General features: G+C 40.5%; 1 protein-coding gene across 24 annotated transcripts in view; it reads right to left on the bottom strand.

Moving 5' to 3' along the window:
• The window catches only part of MYT1L (myelin transcription factor 1 like), a 384826-nt gene extending 373174 nt beyond the window's left edge, over positions 1 to 11652 (bottom strand). For 8 of the 24 annotated variants that reach the window (XM_074947745.1, XM_074947747.1, XM_074947746.1 and 5 more), the window contains exon 1: positions 4197 to 4355. The gene's annotated coding sequence lies outside the window, so the exon portion shown is untranslated. The other 16 variants (XM_074947720.1, XM_074947730.1, XM_074947733.1 and 13 more) reach the window with 11 other exon arrangements.
• Positions 11653 to 18982: the final 7330 nt, after the last annotated feature.

The following is an 18982-nucleotide window of genomic DNA, read 5'->3' as shown; positions in this document are numbered from 1 at the left end:
AGGAATCCCAGAGTATTTGCTGTAAGTGAAAGAGAGATCACTCTCCATAGTTTATCCAAACAACAAATCAGAGATGTCTTTTCTTATTTCATTGTGGGGGTTTTGTTTTTGGACTGAGCAAATGTTCATGAAGTGACAAAGATGGACAGGGTTAAATGCTGTAACATAGCACTTATTCACGCCACATTAGACAGAAGAACACTAACATTAGGCATAAAATTTTATTCCCTTGGTAATATACTTCTGTCCTGATGAGAGAGAATGGGAGAAGAGGGAATTTCCCTTGGAAAAATAAAGCAAGCCATTCACAGATTATATAAAAACTGGCCCTCTTTCAAGTAAATATCCCCGTTCTCCCAGTCTTTGTGAAATGTGTGATGATTTGTATAACTATTCCTGTAGCAGAGACCAATGAAAACATAGGCCTTTCATTGCTCAGTCTGAAGGATCATCTGCATTACTGAATCTATAGTATTTGCCCCTACATTCTTCCCTTAAAAAACCTAATTAGCCACAACACACAGGAGGCTATAGTATATTGTCAGGTCTTAAATATAAACGGCTAAATTCATCACTGGTGTAATACAACATAGATGTATTTGGCTCAAACTCTTATTGTATATATCAGGGCCTGATCCAAAATTCATTGAAGTCAATGTGTGTCTTTCTTTTGATTTAATTTGAGTGAGAACAAAAGAACAGCCTTCTCAGACCCTACCAAGCAAGTAATTTTTTAAAAATCCACAGTCTTACCCTGATTCTCCCCACCACTGCAACTGGTGATGAGCAACACGTTCCACAGACCCAGACTCCAAAAACAGCTGGAGTGTTGCCAGATGGACATTCATCCATAGTATACCATGCCCTTTTTAATCAACTTCCTAATTAAAAAATGCCATGCTGGCATGAAGTATGAGAAACGTAGGCTTCAAATTATTCACAAAATAATAGCCCCCCAACACAAGGTTGGTTGAAAATCTGTGATCTTACAGATGTTTATATCTCTGCACCAGGCAAACTCATAATCAATTTCCTTATGCCTCACCCTCAAGATGTATTAAATTTATCCTGAAGGAAACTGGTTTCAGAAACCAATTGCCCAGATGCATTAGGCAGGTGGGAGTTTCAGTGAACCAAAGGGTCTACTGGCAGATGCAACATTGATTTCTGAATATTCACAGCCTACCAGACAGCTCCATAGTAGACTTGATTTGATGGTTCTCTATGGGGTGCCCTGCAGCCTTGATTACTTCCACAACCAGGCTGGCTAGGAGTGTTACGTGATGACTGTGCTCTGTGTTTTCAGCTTCAGTGTAAACGTATCTCTACAACAAATTGGATCTGAGATCTGATCAGACTTAAAACCCAAACTTATAACTATGCTTACTGCTCTCATGCCCCACTGTTTGAGCCCATTTAAGGTCCCACCCCCCTTAAGTTCTTTATCATTAAAATTTGCTGCTCTCACTCCGAGTGAGATGGTCATGATGGTTCTCATCAAAGCAAGATGTTGTAGAAATTCTATAGGGAAAAATCTCTCTCAGCATACTAAATATATTTGCTTTCCTCATGACTTATTGATCTAAGGCATGCTTTATTTAGAGAATAGTGCAACACATGGGCTGAATGCTGATTCACTGCATGAAAATCTGGGTGCACTTCTATGGTGTTTAAACCATCTTTATTAGGTATCATTAGGCCTTCTCATCACATGGGGGGGGGAGGGGAAGAGGGGGCGAGGAAGGGGCGGAGGAGTCAGCAAGTAATTTATAGCCATGAAGTTTTCTTGCATTATACTATCAAGAGCTTCACAATTGCATTCAGAGTTGACCTATGTGATGCAAATATTAATCTAGTTCAGATCAATTAAAATTACATGCAACATTTCCACAATAATGTTCAGTGGTACAAAATTTTTGAAAAGCTATTCTGACACCAGTGAGACAACTACAGTACTCAGAGTTCATCAGGAAATGGTTTCCTATGTCAGAACCTTTCATTTTTAAAATGTACTTATATTATGTATTTTAAAAAATAACGTACATGCAGATTACTCATGGAAATGCTGATGGAACTATAACAATTCTGTATTTTCACTGCCTTAGTGTATAGCAAGATTGGTACACAGAAACAAAACGGGATTCAGAAGAATACTTTTCCACCATTCATGTAGCAAAGTTTCAACACCTAAATCAATATTTTAGATATTTTTGCTAATAATATTTGCATTTGATTAAAACAATTCCTTTTTATATACTTAGCTCTTTACCATTAAAATGAAATGAAACCAAAAGTAAAAGGGGGGGAAAAAACCCAAAACTAGTTGCCTATAAATCCAGAGAAATAATAAACTAATAAATATATTTTAAGTCTCTCTCCCTCTGTTATTTGTCTTTGTATCCATACAGTAGCTTGATTCTACAATTCATAAAAGATGCAGTAATGTAGCATAGAAGAAAGTCCTCCTATGAACTGAAAACTATTGTGATACAATTTGGTCCCCTTTAAAAATGCAGAAACATACCTGAGTAGGACAGTCTAAGACAAAGAAACCACTGCAGATGAAAATACTAAACCAAACTATTCTCCTTGTGTTGCCAGTTCATGCTGCTAGATTGAAATGCAAATAATTTAATATTTCATCCTCCAGAAAGTTTAAGGTGTAAATTAAACATAACATCAATTCACACTTTTATATTAGCTTAAAATGTATTGAATTTTGGATCTGCCAGTTATAACTGTTATTTCTTTTCTTTGTTTCAGTCGATAAATGAATATAATGAAAAAAAAAAACAGCAATAGAGACAAATGACTTTTTTCCAGTTAGAGTCCATTTCATTATATGTAGTTTTACCTTATTTTGTTTTTCTAATGTTTAGAATTTTATTCTGCAATTCAATGTAAGCTTATTTGTTTAAAATATATACAACTATATATGCACTCTTATATAATCAGACTACTTGTCTTCACCCTAACAACCAAGTTTAAGCTAAACATTCAAAACTTGAACAAACACTATGAAATGATCAAAAGCAACTAAAAACTGCTTGTTAAGAGAGAATAGTTTATTCCAACATTTTTTGTTTGGAGCTTTTGGCATGGTGAAGACTTCTTCTGCTTGTTTGGTATTTTATGAAAATAACTACTACACAAGTATGAAATGCCAAAAAGATAAAAAGCTATATTCCCTTTGAAAATATTCACTGTTGTTCTCCAAAGCAAAATAGTTAAAGATGATTCCTAAAAATACAAGCCTCTAAAATGAAAGCCAATCATTCTTTAACTGATCTGCAATAGTCAGAAAGCTATGTAAAGACAAATCAGGGATAGTAATTGCTATCTAACATTAACAGCAGTTAAAAAACTAGGTCAGTTAAAATGAAAATCTCAATTTTTAAGGAGATTAAGAACCATTAAACCAGGATAAAACTATTCCTAAATGACTATACAGAGAGGGAAGCAAATTCAGCCAAATATTAAAATATTCCATGTTGTAGTGTATACATTATAATTATGTAAGAAATATATATCAATGGATGGTCTATTAGAAAACTAGGATTTTATTCATGGTCAGTATTTTCTGGCAGAATTTTGAGTAATTAAAAGGCTGTTTTTATTTATTTTCTTGGTTTTGTTTTCAGCCTGCTCTTCAATAAAGAGCCTCTCTCAGCAACACAGAAATCATGTTTTTTCCCTCCCACTGACAATATGCAGATCTATAACTTAAGTTTGGGTTTTTAGAATAATTAGTGAGTTGGCTGGTAAATAAACTACAATCTTATTCTAAACAGGAAAATACATACCAGTTAGAATTAATTACTTCTAGGCTTTAATTGAAATAGCATTTACTAATGTTAATGAATGAATGGACATTGTTCTAGCAAATATTAAATATATTTAATAATTGAAATTTGCAAATGCAAATTTCAGAAAACAATCACAAAGGGCTAGATCCTGCTCCCATTGAAATAAATGGCAAAACTCCCCACTGACTTCAGAGAGAGCATGATGTTGCCCTGAACAGTTGAGATAATCTCCAGATCTCTGAGTATGAAAATATGTTGAGCAGTTTAGCAAAAAAGTACAGCAAACTGGCTATTCTTTTGTTACTGTCCAGAGAGTTGAACTTTCCTTCACTTTCTGAACAAGAGCAAAGTGATCTGAGAACAATAACAGTGAGAAAAGGGCATATTTACCTTGAGGGAATATCAAAGGGAAAGCTGAAGAATTGCAAAACAAAGTAGTCCAAATGAATTATCTGTGCATTGCAGTCCAATTCTGCACCTTAAACTAGGCCAGAGTCTGTCAGGCAATCATTTCAGCACCAGCCACCCTGCCTTCCATCTTAAGAGATTCACCCAGAAAATTGACAAACCTGCTTCACGACAACAAAACTCTTCTAATGCTTTTGAACGCCCACCATTTGTTCTCCATTCATCCAATCAACTTTTCACTGCACATCTTCTCTTGCTACCGAGGCTCAGAGACAGGATCACTTCTCATCTGTATGCTAATTATTTTGCCACATGGACAAAAGTAATAATGCTTTTAGACAGGAAACCAACGGGCCTGAAGTAGAAGACAGAAATTAATAAATTGACACCACTAAACGATGCAAAAAAGATGGGCATGCGTGCAGCACTGTGGCTGATGGATCAGCTGTAACCTCCATTTAAAAGCAGCAGACAGACAGGCGATGGGCTACAGCAAGCCTAGGCTGTGTAGTATGCATCAAGCACAAGTTCCCTTAGAGACCATATTACTGCAGCAGAACATCAGTGGCATATTGCTGACTTACCCTCTCTCAGTCTGCATCCTTTAAGCAATACAAAACATATCCATTTCCCCAAATCCTAACGTTGGCGGGTGGGGGAGGACTGCACCGCTAAGCAAGATATTTTTTCAGCTATAGATTTGGCTTAAAAAAATCAATATTTTTTTAATTCTCCTGTTTATTAGGCTTGCAATAGTCAGACAAGATTGGGGCTGTCTACTAGAATGCTTCCTGCATTGTACCCACAGGCCCCTAAATCTCTGGAACAGAGTGTGTATCATGTGCAGTGCTGTATTTAATGTAATAGATGGGACCCATAAATACCAGTCAGACTGTTAACAGATACGGAGTAGGTGATACATCTAAAAATACCTCCTCTAGCTCCTATGGTAAAATGAAGCTTGGGTAAAAGAAATCTTCGAAAATTCAGCAAACCTGTTCACTTTAAAATGTTTATTGTTTTTTAAATGATTAAAATAAATATAAGTTATTAGCTTGCCACTAAAACAACCTTCCAGTGTGTATAGAGTTAACTCAAATTTCTGAAGCCTCATTTATTTTACCAGCTAGCACCATATTCTCTCTTTTAAAACAAAGGAAATAAACTATTTCCAGCTGGAAAGATTACCAAGCTTCTACCACTGATGTAAATTTGGGCAAGGAAACTTTCATTGGACAAACAGACCAAATGTAAACAAGATCTCATATACAAAAGACTAAATTTGCATGTGGCTTTCACAAAAATGTTGCTAGCAAAATCAGGTTGACGTTGTAGCTCTGGCTGCCTCAGACTAGTAAACGAGCTGTATGATCAAGGAGAGGGTCTTTTTCACTCAAAGGGACACTCAAATTAGTACACTCCCCCACCCCCTTTATAACACTCACTGTCCTGACAAAGCCTTTTTCAACCATCTTCCCCTCCCCAAACACCGTAATAAGCTTCACTACAGAGAGTCTGATTTAATAAGACTTCTTTCTGTCTAACGCTCGAAATATGGGGCAGGGCTCCTGAATGAGGTTATCGGGAGGGTAAAGGCTCGCTTTGACTCTGTCCCCTAAACATGCCATTTTCGTACCAGGTTGATAATTCGTGACCTAGCTAGAACTGCAGCGCTCTTTACACAAATTCAAGCCAAACGTATTTATTAACAAAACGACGGTAAGGAAACTGGAACCCACTTTAAAGACTCGAAGGGGCTCGGATGCAAGTCTAGCAGCTGGGAGTCTAGGCTTCCCTGCTGCACCCTGCCCTCCATACAATAGAGAGAGAAGTAGAGCACCTCTCAGTAAAATTGTCAGCAGCTACCAGGCAAAAGCCCTCCTTCAAAATCAATTTCTGCCAAGCAGCTATTTTTCGTATGAACAGGCGCACACGGACGCGGGTTGATTTGGTTGCCCTCTTTATTGCCATGGCATTCATTGCCATCCCCCTGATTCCCCCACCCTGTTAGTTTGCCGCCTTCAGTGATGCTCTCTGCTCTGCAAGCAGCACCCCTGCTGACAAACCACTGCGGGCTTGCAGAGGGGGACCATGCTGCCCACAGTTTCGGCAGTAGAGACTAACACCAAAGGGGTAAATCGCAAGAAACACCATCCCCCCCACCCCCCCCGGAGGTAATCCCTCTAAAGCCTGAGTCTGTTGGCTGACGTGTTGAGACCAGACATGTTGGTTGCTACAGAGGTTACAATTCCCTTCCCATCTAGCATTGCCAGAAATCACGCTGCGGGGGCGGGGGGGGGGGGGTGTCGGGAAGCCTATCTGTGTGTAGTAGCCCTCAGCGTCTTGAGCCATCCCAGCCGCTCCACAGCCACAGCGATGACAAACTTTTCTAAAAACCCCTCTCCCTTGTCAAAAGGGGTGAAAAGCACACCGCAAGCAGGAGGAGGGACGTGCTCGCAAAAGCAACATCCTCGGTTGCATTAATTGGGAGGGTGGGAAATGGAGCGTTTCCCCATGAAGCAGAAAGGATTTGTGTGTGTCTCCTCTCCCCAACACACACACACACACCTGTATTTTCTGTAATTCTTCTCTGTCATCTCTGATTACATCTACCTACGCTCCCAGGACTCCTCGTGACGCCGGCGTCTAGGACGGGGAACACTCTGGGAGCCCCCATCGGGAAAACATTCGGAAAGCTCGAGCAAGGCAGGTGGGACACACCGGGCAGACGCCGAGACGGTGGAAGCGCTTCCACGAAGTAAGGAGACAGCGTCTCAAGGAGAAACGCCTCTCCTGACCTCTATGGCGGAAAGCGAGTGCTAGCTCCCATGTCAGCCGCCTTATGCAGCAGGAGGGTGGTTTGGGGTTTGTTTGTTTTTTAAAACCAAACTAAGCCCCTATGAAACATAACAATCACCATGTAAAAACAGCTGCCAAAGGGGAGTCGTCAAAAACAGCCTGTAAGTGCTTCTATTGTTTGAGGTCACTTTGGGGGTTCAGCATTTAACGGTAACTTCCTCTTCCTGGCGGGGGACGACGACGACAACAAACCCAACCAAACAACAACAACACACAAAAAAAAAACCCCTGTCCTCTTTCATATGCCACAAGTTGACATGCCACCTTACCTTGCCCACCTGTTCGGAGGCATGGTATTAACATAAGGCTGAGGTACATACCTCCTGACAGGTGTTTACAAACTTTGCAATGGCTGGAAAACCGTTTGCACCTGGCAAAAATCTCACATTCTTGTTCAGATTTAGAGCTGGCGCAAAGAAAGGGCCCCGTCCTGCTGCCGTGGGCGCCAATATCAAAACCACCCCACTGGCGTCCGCTGGAGCAGGATGCAGCCCAGAGTTAGCTGCATAAATTAGAAGCATTTGCACACACACCCACACATATATAAAGACTAGTGTGGACGATAACCTGGGAGACTGGTGATTCATTGGCCTAATTACCCCCCTTAAAACGTGAGGGTATGGTGTTAATGGTCTGGGATGCCTCCCCCTCCCCCAGCCCGTGCCTCTCCAGTGGCGTGGGGAGGGGAGGATGCTTAAGCAGCGTTAATGAAAGAGCGCTGTGTTCTTTCTGAAGACTACCTGAAGTGAACTAATTTCAGCTGACCTTTACTGGAAAACCTACCATGTCATTTACTTTCTCACTGGTGGTAGTTTCTTGCAAACTACCGGAAGCATAACTCATGCACGAGCCAAACTTACTACTGTCAGGCTGGAATTAGAGTCCTGTATTTATTAGGGGAAAAAAATACGAGCAGCCTTTATTAGGCTGTCACCGTAAGAACCTGTTCCTATACAACCCTTCCTATGTCCTTTATTAAAGGTATAGCCTTCTAAAACAATTGCGGGTAAAAGTGCTTCTGAAGGGGGGGCAGGAGAGGAGGCAGGTGACAGGAAAAGATTTATTATTTCTTCAGAACGGGTTTTCATTGACGTACACTGTTAACAACTGTCGGATTTACAGTAACCCCACAAAAGGTTACAGTAGGTTCTGTGACGACGTACTTGGAGAATTTTGAAAAGAGGCATTAGTCATCCAATGGACTCTAGTGGCTGTAGAGGAATCGTTGGGATCTATTGTCTCACTAGGTACTTGAATATCTTTACGTGCATTATTTAGTAGATTGCTCTTCAGCCAGGCACTTTTAACGTGAAAGAATTTTTATTTTAATCGTTTGCAATAGTTCCTTTGAAGTCATGACCATTCCTTGCCACAACATAGTTTAATGGATGGCTTCAATTTTGAATATAGGGCCATGTTCATAAAGAATAGGAAAGAAAGAAAAATGTGACAAAAGAAGTTACTGCACATGCGCAATAGCCAGTTATTAAATGATAGCAATATAACTTTTACATAATAAAAGTCACATACCAAACAGCATAGCAGCAGATCCTGCACTAATACTGTGCAAAATGTCTTGGTTTTTTTTTTAAATCATGCCTAGTCTGATTTAGAAATCTCAAACCAGAAAACTATTGTATAATTTTTATTGCAACCGAAAACAGGCTAAATCGTTTATCTTATGTATTCACCAACGGGAGATCTTTTAGACCAAGTTTCAGTCAAACAACGCTTAGCAATGTCAAACTCCTGAAAACTGGGGTTGCAATGCAGGGAACCTTCCATCTATGCTGGTGCCAGTGAGGGCAGTCATAATGTTGAAGAATTAACCTTGATACTATATATGTTTATTCGTGTAAAAAGGAGGAAAACTAGTGACATTAACTCATTGTGGAATACTTTGAAGAGGCATCATTGAATATAATAACACCTGTAATGCCGTTATATCTTGATAGTAAAATTGCATGGATGCAAGGAAGTACTATTTAAACTACAGTATTATGTTGATTTCACAGACTAAACAAAATGTATGCAAGGACAGCTTTTTAAAATTAAAGAAAGAAGCATTAAAGAGCACAGATTTTATATTTTTATCCCAGCCATCTTCATATTGTCTAATTATAAAGCATAAAGGCGTCTCTTGCTTTTACCTCAATGAGCAGAATCATTAAGGTGATGAAAGTAAGTCATTTTCACATTGCCAGTAAACTAGTACGAAGTCAGTCAGTGCTGAATGTAATTGCTATCAGCAGCGGACAGCTCCTGGTGCTGAAAGGGAAAGGCAGAGAAACCTCTTTCACAATAGCTCACTCAACCAGCCTTTGAAAAATCCCAGCAAAACTGAATGAGGTGGCAAGTGCTCGGGCTGAATAGCTCTTTCTGCAGAACAATAGCAGCCAACTCCAAATCCTACTATAATCACATTAATGAGATTAATCAGTGAATTAGCAGTAGTCAAATGTCAGGGTGGCAAGGAGGAATCCAACCAAGCTTGATAATTAACTTTTGGGGGTCAGGGAGAGAGAACCAACTGTGCTGTCTCTTAGGCTTTTTCAGCAGTTTACCCATTTCTCTTTGGAAGATCCTAACAATTCAAGAGGAAAAAATAAATAAAAAGACCTCAACCTGTTCATGCTACAAGACAGCCTGCTAATACACAGTATCGGGTTACTTTTCTGTTACTTTCAGTGGAAGTCCACTGAGGGAACTAGTATCATTTCAAACAATCCACCCAAACTGTCAGAGCTACATTGTGTTCAACTTCATGAGTGTGAAATTAGTTTTGTAATCCAACGTCCGCCACCAAATAGAATATGCATGATAAATAAGGCAGATAAAAAATAAATGTCATTCCCTTTAAGAATCTATGGTTCAAGAATACATTTTTGGGGAGGGGAACAGCACCTTTTAAAATATTAGCAGTCACATGTTATCAGGATGATAATCTACTACTGGGTCTATTGGAAACTGGTTCTTATAACCAAAAATAAGAATAATTTTAATTAAGTAATTTAGTGGAACTTCCTTTCTGTGGCCAAGTCAGAGACCTGCCATATTGTAACTGACCTGAATACGAGTGAAACTTCTTTTAATCTGAAATTCAGCACCCAGTGTTACAGGGAGTTACTATGCAGTATTAAATTTAGAAATAAGCTTCTTTGCAAATGGCAAATAACTGAAATGCAATTATGTTTATTAGCAAAAAAGGGGATGCTGCATAATTCACTTTCTGCCTTTTAAAGCAACAGTATTGTCAGCCGTGTGAAGCATTTGTAATAATCCCCCCTCCCCCCTCCAAAACCTAAGCTTACAAACACTTATATTACTTCTGTGGAAATGAACGTTCAAAACAAAAGCAAGAAAACTTTGGTTTGTAGTTTGTCTACCTGAGGTTGTGTACAGTGCTCATTATAGAGGAAAAAATGACTTGCTTTTGTTCTCTGAGTTTAATCTTATCTAGTCACCAATACAAGTACAGGAAGAGAATCTGCTTAACGGGTAAGTTTTAATTATTTCTGATTCCTTTCTACAATCTTCAGCTACTTTTCAGTGTTTGTTATATTTACCCTTTTCACCAAGTTTACATAGACTGTAACTCTACATTACACAGTATTTTCTTCAAGCTGTACTTATCAGAACTATCTTTAAACTGAAGTATGGGAGGATGAAGATTTCAGCACGGAATATGAAACGAATCAACATTATCTGCAAAGCTAGTTTTATGTTAGGAATAATATACCATGTCAAACTATTGTAATTTGAAATATTTAAGAAAGTTATCTTTAAAATGCAACTTTTCTGTGAATATTACCTTAACAAGTATAAATCCATTATTTTCCTGTCACCGTGCCTTCAAGTCATATTTTGTGTAAAAAAGCATAGAGGTTTAGCATCTTTTATTTAAATGTGCTTGAATATCTGTAATGCTCAAGTATCTTATGGGTATCAGAAGTTGTCGTCTCAGGATCTTCGTATCAAAAGTACTGTACCACATGCATCAAGTTTATACAAACAACATGCTTAATGCAGCCACACACTTTCGTGCACTGAAATCAGACTTCCGCATCTTACTAACTAAGCTACAGTTCAGTACAATCTCATCTGCACAGCAACACCGCAAGAACTTGAAAAGAACAAACAATGGATAGTACAAACTATCGAACAACTGCAAAAGCCAATACCCACCCTCCTAGAATCAGCTCCCTGAATAAAACACAGCCCTCACCTAACACCATTAAGTATTACAAACTAACCACAATAACGACATTTCAGCATGGTTCAGAAACAGCCCTGGCTCACGACAACTTTGAAAGGATGAGGAGTAAGAAGCATACCACAGAGACCCAGAAAAGGCTGCTTTTTTTCTTCACTGAACACTGAAAAGATACCCCACGTTCCAGGGATTAAAAAAAAAAATTAAATACACCCACCAACACTGAGTAAAAATCAGGGGGGCTTCAAGAAGACTGCAGGGGAAAAGCTCTCTCACTCTCCTTAGTGTGCAGAAGCTTAGGGGGGAAAATGTCGCCCTGGCAGGAATGACAAATGCAGCACGATAGGCTAGCAGGCCTGAGGGATCTGTTTTACTTCCACATACATCCTCTAATGCACGCACTCCCACTCATCCTCTCGATATGCTCCCCCTCCCCCCACTTTCTTTTTTTCCACCAGCTCCAAATCCCCGGCATATGACCTTCTGTTAAATAGATAAAAAAAATTTGCTTATCAGTCATGCAAATGAGGCTGAATTCATTTTCCACAACAGATGGCCTCATAGATAATGATGATGGAAGAGAGAAAATTGAATGTCTCTCACAAGGTGGTCATGGCAACCGAGAGCAGAATCATATCAATAATAAGCTCACTGCATAATAAGGTTGTCAATCCCACAAATCAAAGTCTCCAGCTAAATCAGGTAGCCCACCCCCAAGTCGTTACCAGGTAAATAGAGAAACGGAGAGCGTTGGTGGCTGATTTAAAACAAAAACAAAACAAAATAAGGGATTGTGAAAAGAAATGGCAGCTCGAGCAAATTCTGAGACACAATTGGAAGGAATAATCAGGAGAGAGTTTTTTCCCCCTGTGCTAATTGTGTTTTATTGGATGATTTGGGGGATGGGGGGGGGTTGATGGGGTTTTGCAGGGGATGTGTATATTTGAATAGCGAGGCTGGTATTTCGAACTCGATCTGCTGCTGGAGCCTTTCTCCCCACCCTGTCTCTGATGTGGAGTGCTGCATTGATGCACTAGCAGTTCGCCTCAGGCTTCCACCTTGGCTCCCAGGGGGCCACCCCGCAAAATGAATCAGCAGCCATCCTGAGCAGCCTGATTAAAATGAAAATGGCAAGGCACATGTCTGGGCGGAACTAGAGCTGAGCTGAGCTGCCTGTCTGGCAAGCATGCTCAATATAGCTTTTGCTAATAATGGCTTACTGCCTTTCATTTTTAAAGGTATTACCATTTCCCCCTTCTCCCAACCCCCTCCCCCAAGCATATAATGGTGCTGGCTTTCCCCTCCCTCCCCCCCTTAATTGTATATTGCTCACAGTTATAGTCTGCCAGACTGACATGCAGTTATTGTGAAAAGACACACTGTCTTCGCAGGGAATTTCTCCTCAAATATGCTGAAAACCCCAAGACAACCTATTAACATGCAGCTATAAATTATTTCCAGCTATTAGCTAGAAAACAGATCTCGGGGGGGGGGGGGAGCCCTGCCTCATCTAGGCACAGCCTAATATCCTGAAAGGGAGCTTTTAGGAGAAAAAAATCATTTCTGTATCCCTTCCCCTGCAATAGTATCTACATCACAACGCATGTCTACCAGCACATGAAAAAGCATCAGTCTGCAACCCTGTATGAATGTATTTAGGAAAAATCCCGCCTGAGCAACAATTCTAGGAAAACTCCCCAATGCAGCGAATTGGACGTACTGAGAAAAAGAACAATTGAACTGCAGATTTTAAAAGTCACCGTTCAGCTGAGTATAAAAACACTGTTCTGGGGCAATCAGATTTTTCCAGCCTTAAGAATATGAATACACGCCTCATATTTTAAAGTTGGCCAGCTTTGTTGTTTTATGAGGCAAGTGAGGGCTTCAGTTTGCTCTTCATATTCCTTCTCTATTGTGTGGGTGAGACTCCTCCTAGGCAAACGCTGCGGTGGCAAAGCTATAGCTTCAGCTCTGTGCATATTATATTTACACACACACACACAAAAGACAGAAATGCCTTCAGTTAATTCCTGTTTCTGAGACGTGCTCTTTCCTGCGCTCTACCCCCGATGCTGCAGCGTGAACCAGAAATCAATAGAGCTGCTCTAATGGAGGTTCCACTCAGCCAAGCAGCTGCAGCTGGCTGCGCGCGCGCGCGCGCACACACACACACACACACACACACAATGACGTCTGTGCAACTTTTTCAGCCGATTGGACACCGCATCGGATGTTCTGTGGAGCAAAGAATAGGAGGAATCTGCTATTACAGTCTGCTTAAAAAAAAAGAAAGAAAAGAAAAAAAGAAGAAGAAGGAGGTAGCTTGTATTTTCCTGGCTCCACGGGAGCAAGGCTGAGCCTGGCTACAGCGTGTGTGAGGGAGAACAGCTCTCGAGGGGTGGGTGGTCACCCCGGAACAAAAGATAACACCCTAAGATGATCATAGACACTGCTGTGACACAGACCTCTGCAAAGCACACGGGATTGTTAGTTTCACAGGGCTACACATTCATATCACGAGAGAGAGAAGAATAAGGCACGGGAGCTAGACATGAAAATCAAAGTTGTTTCATAGCTAGATGAACAGGATAATTTGCGCCCTTTGGCGCGTTTGCAAGGATTTCTGCCTCCCCCATCCATCGCAGGAGTGTTTTAACAAGAGCTGTATTTTAAATTCATTGTCGTAAATTATGGACTGGAAAAAAAAAATGAATCACGTCAACTGCAATTGTCCTTCTGCTTCCCTTACCTACAACAGCACAATACTACATTTGCTAAGTTATTCCTTCCCGTGTTTTTAAAGTACATTTTTCCATATTCATGCTGCAAAGCTGCTGATCATCGTTACCTGAAGCTGTATTTCATTGAACCAAGAAGCTACCGTGCTGCTGAATCTCTCTCTTTCTCTCTCTCTGTGTATTTTATATATAAATTTACTCCCAAAATAAGGTATTCCTGGGATCTACGGCACGGCAGAACACCTCCCCCATCGTCCTGTCAATGTGTCTGAGCTTCAGGATATTGACAGCAACTGCCCCAGCTCGAGTCTGGCTCCAGTGGAGCATTTATATTCCTTCCACTCAGCCCTGTGTGGTTTTTTTTGCAGGGCTGAGAACGCCAACCCAAGACCAACTCTGGAGAAATAAAGTCTGGGAAAATGAATGAATCGTAAAGCCAAATTGCACGACAGAGCCACATTCCAGACTGTGTTGTATAGTTAATTCTTATGCAAGCTTTAAAAACTCCAAATCAAAACTAAAAATTATGGGATGTGGCAGACTGCAAAGTAATGGACTGTAGGACATTTTAGAACAAAAAGGGGCCAGTAAGCTCAGGAGTCCACCTTCTCTTCCCAGTTATACTTCCACAATAGACCCCCCCTCCAAATATTTGCCTAGTCTGGGTTTAAATTATTTATACTAGTTGCTCTTTCTGCTGTCCTTGGCAGTTTGTTGCACATATTAACTGCTCTCTGTGTAAAGCTGTTCTGTCTAGATTCCTTTCCTGCCCAGCCCTTACTTTGCCTTAACTCCTTTTGTACTGGACAGAAAGCATTGCCCATTTCCAATGTCTGCTCACTTGTACACAGATTTCAGGATGTAGAAGGTACATTCAGCAGCCCAGAAACTGAGTGTTTGCTAGACATAGTAGGTGGTGTGTTAGGCAAACATTAAACAGTTTGTGGTACCTTCCCTTGTATCTGAAATTAATCCCCCAAAGCTTAACCTACATGGCAAAGTATATTTCCTTTGCATTTAAAAAGAAATAGTTGTCTTTTCTCTTTAAAAACCCAAAAACTTAAGATGACTGATACTCATGAAAGTAAATATTGTTACCACTGACCCATTGGAAGGAAAATTTTTCATGAATTTCCCTAGTTTGGCTGATGCTATATGTATCTATACCAAATGAAATGAAAAGCAGCAGATGCCCAAGGAGAGGGAGCACTTGCAATATACTTCCTGCTTGAGGAGGAGTTTGCCCTAGTCCTTTCTGCTGGTCCATAAATCTTGACATCCACTAGGTCCTACCATGTATGGACATCAAAGTATAGGTTGTCTCTCATGCTGCCTCTCCTGTCTCATGCTAAGAGTTCTAGATCTTTGGATCCAGTCAAGCATTCATCTATCCTTCACGGTTGGCTCTAGTGAAATCTTCAGGAAAAGGGGGAAGCTGTGCCCTCAGCCTCCTGTGGTATTTAGCCATTTGACGCTTTTGTGAGCCTTAGCTGCCACAAGATGCCACTAGCAAATGAACTGGCACCACCACCTCATATTGCTAGGACCCTTTTTGCATGTCCATGGCAACATCTCAAAGATGAACCCTCGCCAGTTCAAAGAGTTCTGGACAATGGTGCCACCAAATTCCTAGTAATCCTTAATGTAACTCTGTTGCTACACCTCCCGACGCAATCAGTAGTTGCAGGGTCAGTGTGCTATGCCATGCTCATTGAGAAAGGAGTTCAGATCAGACCAATAAAGCCCAGTGCTCACAGTGTAAGTAATGGATGAGAGGCATGAGCTGGTACCACACATACACCTGAATCCTTCCCAGTGGATGTGGACTGCATCATGGTTGTATCCTAGTTGTGAACCTAAGTTTTTTCTTGGACATGTTTTTCCATGCCCGGAACATGATACCATGCCCAATGTTCCATCTATTTAACAGAGCAATCATTTGAAATGAAACTACAGATGGCAGTCAGATAGGTGAGTGAACAGGTATTTGAGAATCTGACACCTCATGGAGATAAATGTACCCCCAGAGGCATTCTGAGTGCAACCTGCACATTGGTCATAACTCATGGTCTGGGAACCCCATAAAGGCAGCTCCAATGCAGTAAAAGTAAGGACCATACTTGCCATGGGGGAACCCCCATATGTGCCAGCAACCTGTGAAGGACTGCTAAGAGTAGGAACTGGGTTGGGGAGTCCTATCCATGTGGAGAAACGGTACACCCCCAACACAGTGGAAAGTACACTTAGATACCATCATAAGGTAACAGCTGAGCTCATACCCTACAAATCAGGTTTGGAAAAAAATGAAGGTTATAGTCCAGACGGTCTGATGTCAGCATAAATTCCCCAAGCACAGGGCACCATCCCCACTCTCCAGCTCCCATGACAAGCTTGCTCTTTTGGAAAGTCCCAAATGAGGCAAACTGGAGGTGGCCTGTTAGACCTGTTACTCCACAACTGAGTTGGCAATTAACTAAGCTTGGGACAAAGGTCCAGCAATATCTGTAGAGTGGTGGGGCATTACTTCTTCCCTGGTAGGCACTGGTCCTAGTCAGACCTCCATCATTTTCCTGGTGAAACATGATGTGTACAGGTCAGGGTACTGGACCATCTGGGGTGGGGTGGGGGGATGACCCAACAACCTGCCAGCTAGTAGGCAAAGATAGAATGCACCAACCCTTGTCAGCTCAGATTAACCATAAATTGTTACAAATGTATCTAAAACAAGGATCTGTGAAAGCCAGTCCTACATGCCCTTCTTGTGCTCAGGGCAACAGATTACTTCAGAAGCCCCAAATCTATCATGCCACCAAGGAGTTTTGGCTTCACACATAGCTACTGCTCTGCTCCTACTGTCAGTTTCTAAAACCAGTCTTCTGAAAATGAGAGACGCACAAGACATATCACAGACGAGCTTGGTGATAGCCACTCACATTTATTTTGGTGAGACCGTGGCTAGAATAATGCATGTATTAAGGATGAAAGATCCTCAAAAGTTTCATATTGCAACTTCATTTTGGATAAGCATGTTATACTTCAGAGGTTCAGTAAAGGTCTATCTGACTAAACAAACTTCTTCAGAATGCATTATTGGTCTGGGACTTTCACAAGGAAAGACTGTCATGAGATTTCCAGAACTACTGCTCCTGGCCAGAAATACCATGATAATAACCTCTTCTCCACTCATCTGGCACTCTGAATTCGAGATTCAGACAGAAGCTTGACGTGAAAACATATTTCAGCATCTCAATGAAAGATTTTGCTTATAACAATGAGAAAATGTATAGGAGAGGTTTGTATTTATCTGAACTGGTTCACCAATCTGTATCCAAAACTAGAACGATTATTGCTTGTTATTTACTGAGGGATGTGTGCTTTCAGTTTCGCTATTGATATCCATGAGAAGAAGGAGCTGCCCCACAGTAGTGTCAAGAAATTGGAGACAATTCAGTGAAAAAGCAATAAAAACAATTAAGGGACTGGAGGGAATAGTTTATAGGAAAAGATTAAAAGGGCTAAATACACAGAGCTTGAGTAAATAACTAAAGGCGGATATGATAACCTTCTTCATGTACTTGATGGTTCAAAACACCAAGGAGGGAGACCAATTGTTTAGGGTGTCCTAAAGGATGTTGCTAGGAGTAATGAGAATAAATTAAGCAAAGGAATATTAAGGTTCAATATCAGGAAACAATTCCTAATGGTGTGATCTATTAGACTGTGATATAATTTCTTATGAGATTAGCAAAGCCGCATTACTCAAGTCATTTATAACTGGACCAAACAAAGCACTGCAGGTTATACTGTAGGGAACACTCCTACAATGGCAGGGGAGTAGTCTACATAACCTAATAGGTCTTTTCTCTCTCTCTAAATTCAATGCTTCTCAATTCTTATTAGTTTATATCTCTGGTTAAGCAATAGTCCCCATTGTAAGATCTCTTGGCTAAATCAGAAAGCATCATGGGAATTCTGAATCTCATAATGGAACAAAAGGAAACTTTCACTACTAGAAGGTGAAGGGAGTTTTTCCAGTTTAAAATAGGTTTACAGTACTTAATTTAAAAAAAAAAGTTAGTAGAAACAGATTAATTTATTTTAGTATTTTTATATCATTATGACCAAATGTAATGCCAGCAATGTGCTAGGCACTTTAGCAACAGGGTAAAGTGTTAATCTAAGATCATGAAAGATTTACAATCTAAGGTCCCAATTCAGTAAGATGCTTAAATAAGTATCTAACTTCAATCAAGTGAATAGTTTAAACATCATCAAAGCAAACACGTACATGTGAACTTTTAATTGGAACAATGTATAATGCAACAACTTTTTGCTCCTTGTACCTTGCAGCCTTTGTTACCCCCAAGCCACATCGATGTGAATGGGACTACTCATGTTCTTTAAGTTCATGCCATAGAGTTATGCATATGCTTAAGTCTTTGCAGGATAAGGTCCTACGTAAACTAAGGCTAAGGAAAGGCATGCAACAGAAGTTGGAGACTGAACAGCGGTGACCAGTGCGTCTTGTTACTTCTACTTTATTTTTCATATTTATTATATAGTAAATACTTTGATATCCTCGAAGCAGTGTGCTTTCAAAAGGGCCTTAGGAGAAGAGGATGGGCAAATGACAGATTGAGGCAGGGTGTGTCATGCGTAAGGGGCATCATGGAAGAACATGTGATGATGTGAATGGAAAGAAGTGGGCAATGACGGGGGGGTTGGGTGGAACACAGACTGAAAGGTGTGAGGACCAAAAAGTTTTACCCTTTTTCAAAAGAAAAGTGATACTTTCTTGCTGGAAATGCAGCCTAGTTTGTTCTTGCAATGCCCCTGTTTTACCATTAAAATATTAAACTCCATTTAAATGTTCAAATCTGTACTATAAAAATTCAGAATGTGGTAGCACCCAGAAGCCTTATTCAGGATTGGAGTCTGCAGGAGTGGACCCACATTGT

The sequence above is a fragment of the Natator depressus genome, chromosome 3 (genome assembly GCF_965152275.1).
Source record: "Natator depressus isolate rNatDep1 chromosome 3, rNatDep2.hap1, whole genome shotgun sequence".
Lineage (NCBI taxonomy): Eukaryota > Metazoa > Chordata > Testudines > Cheloniidae > Natator > Natator depressus.
This window is presented reverse-complemented; position numbering and strand designations above follow the sequence as displayed.